The sequence below is a fragment of the Cryptomeria japonica genome, chromosome 2 (genome assembly GCF_030272615.1).
Source record: "Cryptomeria japonica chromosome 2, Sugi_1.0, whole genome shotgun sequence".
Taxonomy (NCBI): domain Eukaryota; kingdom Viridiplantae; phylum Streptophyta; class Pinopsida; order Cupressales; family Cupressaceae; genus Cryptomeria; species Cryptomeria japonica.
This window is the reverse complement of record NC_081406.1, coordinates 287,974,167-287,978,984: the sequence shown is the minus strand read 5'-3', so window position 1 is coordinate 287,978,984 and position 4,818 is coordinate 287,974,167.

Here is a 4,818-nt window from a genome sequence, read left to right as displayed (position 1 = left end):
CAGACTGTTCAAAAAATCATGGGCATAGGGGTTTTTCAGTAGCCCTTAACCTTAAACATAGTTTTAACAAGGCTCCCATAACTTCCACCTCCAATGACATATAGATTAAACATATTAAGCATACTAGAATATTGGATGCTAGAATATTGGATTTTAAAAATGCTCCTAAAAACTTCACTTGGTGTTGAAAGACAGGCCCATCAAACACCAAACTCTCAAACTCCAACAAATTCTCCACCTCCATATGAGAAGAAGGACAAAGAAAAATAACATGAGTGTCAACAATTTTGATGCAACCAACCACCAAATCCAAAGTAAAAAAATCTCCCTTAAAACAACTTATAACTTCATCCATCGAACCAAGCTCCACCTCAATAGGATCAACTAGTAGGTAAGAAGGAATGAAAGAAAGCCAAACACTAGCCACCTGCACACAAAAGTTCTCCACCTCAAAAGGAGAAAGTTCCACCTTAATAGGAGTATCATGGACAAAGACCAGAGACGAAGCATCATGAGTTGTCGAAAGATAACTATGGCTAGGAAACTGTAGAGCTCTAACTATTTGCACAATGAAGAACTTCACATCAAAACCAAAGAAATCTCTTAATAAAAAATACGAGGAAACAAAAATGGCTCCATAAGGTATGGAAACTAGTAGATCAAGCATCGAGGTAACAAAAAATTTCTCATTTTGAAAAATAAAACAGGGTATGAAAAGATGACATCTGCATAAAAATGTACCCCACAAAGAAAAGCTACAACCACCAAAAGATCATAACAAAAAAGTTACAATATTAGTAGTTTCATAGAGTAGTAATTTCAAGGTTTTTAACAAGGATCCCATTACTTAAAATAGGGTATGAAAATATGATAATTGCATATACACATAACCCACAAAATAAAAAATACCACCATAAAAAGATCATAAAAGATCATGGTCTGGCATGATCTTATTGTGCCAGAGCACCCTGATTATTGCCCTTCTAAGGAAGAGGACCCCCCATAGAAAGTTACTCCTGGTACTAGTAGTAGCAAAAGAAACACACATCCTAGACTTGCAGCCAATAAGTGAAAAACACCTACAAGAGACGGGGTCATCAAGCATGAAAAAAAAAAGTGGGGAAAATAGGGGATCCAAAGGGTAAAGCAAAAGAAAAAATTAAACTGGACACCCCTCTCAATGTGGGCCAAGTGGACCCATGAGAAAACAAAAAAGACATGGAATTTGAGGTGCTCTTGGAAAACTCCACTAACAGCTAGGAAAAATTCTTACACTAGATTACCAATGAAATTATTTTCTTAAAATAGGGCATTAATGGCATAATCAACAATTGCACTAAGAATCCTATGCTAGATAATATGGATAGGCTTCTTAGAATGACTAAAAATCTCACAGAGGATGTCAAAGTTATGAAAACTAAACACGAGTCAAGGATTTCTCATGTAGAGAAAAGTATGGAGGAACTTAAGGACAACCTGAGGAACCTAGTGGAAATAAGAAAAACATCCATGTACAATAGTGTAGAAGGTCTAGAAAAGGTTAATGAGATGATTGTTGTCCAAACAACCCAACCAATTAATAAGGTTCTATCTTCAATTACCAAGCCCAAAAAGAAGAATATGGATCCAAGTTCTCAAGGGGTGGACATGTAGGTTAGAACTGGACCCTCTACTAGAATGAGAAGCAAAAACCAGGGGAGGAGAGCCATGAGATTGATAGCTGGTATCCTTGTTAGGTTTGGTGTAGTGGGGCATTTCCCCTATTTTTATGGTCATTTGGTTGTTGGTTTAGGACTGACCTACACTATTGTTTTAATCTTGTTTTTATGGATTTAGGTTTATGGTCTCTATAAAACCTATTTATCTTAATAAAAAATAGAGAGACGGGTGGCACCAATGAGGAAACCCAACAAAGAGGCCATTCCTTGAAGGACAAAGACCATTGACAACACCCTATAAAAGGGAAACAAATCCTCAACACCGCTAAAATAGGATCTCAAATAATCACAAACTGTTGCTAACCAAACATATTCCATCTCCAAAGTGACCACGTAAGGCTCAAAAAAATAAGACATCCAAAAAGGAAAACTCATAAATCCTAAAATAGAGCAACAACAAACATTTCTATCAAAAGCTACATCCACAACACTCCTGACATCCATAAAATAGCCACCATCCTCCTTTGATGAGACTAAAAAAATATAATAAATACCACCTCCATGTGTGCCTAGAAGATCCACCTCCAATGCATTGAGATCACCAATGACAACCGCAAAACTAGAAACAATAGGCAACATCCCAAGCTGCGTCACTCCAAAGCTAGGGAGGCAAATGAAGAGCTCCCCTAAAACAAGCCTGAAATTGAAAAGAGGAAACCTAGAAGAGTCAACAATAGTCAACAAACTAGGCATCATTGAAATAAGGTGCACATCAACAAAGCAAGTAGCCAATTACACCAGGCTGACAAGAATAGTGGACCCCTCCTCGTGATGATGGTCTAGAGAGGCTACTATAGAAGAACCTACAAGTGCCTAGTCACATATATCAACCACAAGGGGCCCAAAATGAAAAAAGGTCACAATTGAATAGACCCTACCCCAATTCGAAGCATAGACAAATCCTTCATCATTTGATATTGTTTATGGTGAAAGTGGATTAACAATATTGAAAGACTAAATAGATTCAACCACAAAACCCTAGCCTAACAACAACAAAGTTCCACCATAACATATGAAGATTACCTAAGACAATGCAAATCAAATGAAATCACAAAGATTATACCATCACATGTCCAATAGGGTTTGGATCTCCATTATTCCTATTTCCATTGATCTTTCTTGATATATTTGCTCTCAGATTTCATATGTGCACAAGAGCTCAACAAAGAATGGAAATGTGGTTGTAAGTAGGCTTGATCGCATATGAAAGTTCGAATGCTATAATGTTTGATTAGTTGAATAGAATGATTAGAATGATTAGAATGATTAGTTTCTTAGGGTTGATAATGAGAGAAGTATCCTCTTATATAGAAGACACTATAGGAAATGGAGGGATAATATTAAGAGGTGTAAAAGATAAATGGTCGGCTAGGATTAGAGGGTAGGTAGAGGAAATAAGAAAATAATGAGAGGGTAGGTAGTGTAGGAATTAAGAGATGAATGACATGTTTCATAGGTAGAAAAGGTTAATGAATTAATTAAAGAAATAAAGATTTTTTTAATTAATAGAAGAAGTGGGATCAATTAAATAAATTAAAGTATTTATTTAATTTAGAAAAGGATAATTTAAATAAATAAAAGTATTTATTTAAATGAGAAATAAGGCTAGAAGAGGATAAATGAATTAATTAAATAAATAAAGATTTATTTAATTAATAGAAGAATTACGATAAAATAATTAGATAAATAAAGATATTTATTTAATTAGACTGGACAATTTTAGGTGTCTACATTTTGCCCCTCTTTGAGACAATGTAGCTTGTTGCATTGTTTCAAAGCAGATAAGATGAACTGATACAAAGTTGCCCCAAGATGGGAATGATATACCCCCTCAAGAGATTGGATGAAAATGTCTAAAAAGATCATAGACAATCTCTCGATAAAAAAGAAAGGCTAGAATGGATTGAACGGATAGGATAGAGTGACAGAGTCACGGGATAAAGAAGACTGACACGGGAGACTAGGGCTAGGGCAGTCTATAAGATAGACCATGAGGGGAAAACATCCTCATTGTCATCCACACATCCAAGAGATTAGAGTGTAGAGAGAGAATAGAGCAGCAGCAGTCAGTAGCGATGGCATTGGTTCACAGATTTGATCACGTTCACCGATTTCAGAGGCCAGTAGATGTAAGAGAGTCGGTAAGTACCGCAAAACCTCCTTGTACCTCGTTGCATTAATTTTTGTCAAAAATGCATGCTAGGTAGGGTAATAAATGTGCATTAGGTATGTCTAGAAAAATGTCAAGCGGGATGAAAAAATTTAAGGCCCATCTATGTTGGTGCGAGGCGTGTTTGGGTGGGCTAGGTGTGTTTGTGTCATGAATGCACGTTTATGTCTTCAAGGTAAAATCGGCAATTTTGTGATAAACATATGCTGTCGATTGGATAATCTGCTGAGAGGAGACACTCAAGTAGGTCTTTTAGGGAAGACTAGGATAGCAGATAGGGCTAGGATTGACAATTCTGTGATAGAGCATACGTTGCCAATTGGATTAGGTTGGAATTGAAAATTCTATGATAGAACATACATTGTCAATTGGATAAGCTACTCAAGTAGGTGCCCTAAAAGATAGGATCAAAGTAGCACTTTGTGATGGACTGGGAATTCTACTAGGATAAAAAGCAGCACTTTGTGATGAATAGGGAGTACCACTAGGATAGAAAGCAATACTTTGAGATGAACAGGGAGTACCACTAGGATAAAAAGAAACACTTTGTGATGAACAAGGAGTACAACTAGGATTGACACAATTGATTTGCTTGACTGCAGGAGGACCTACCTATGCTGGAGTCATGAGAGAGATTCCCTTTGATTCAGAGTTTGCAAGAAGAGCTGACATTCAAGGATAGAGTAGCAGTTCAAGCTATGCGCTTGTGATACATTCTATATGTGCCTGAGTTTTGAGCAAACATGGGATTGCTAACTGCATTAGCTGAGAGATGGCACTCAGAGACTTGCACGTTTCATTTGTCGATGGGTGAGATGGCAATCACCTTAGAGGATGTATACAGGATACTAAAGATACCGATCGATGGGGAGTTAGTTCCTTATGATCGAGATGGAGATAGGATACACTGAGACAAGTGTTTCAAGATCC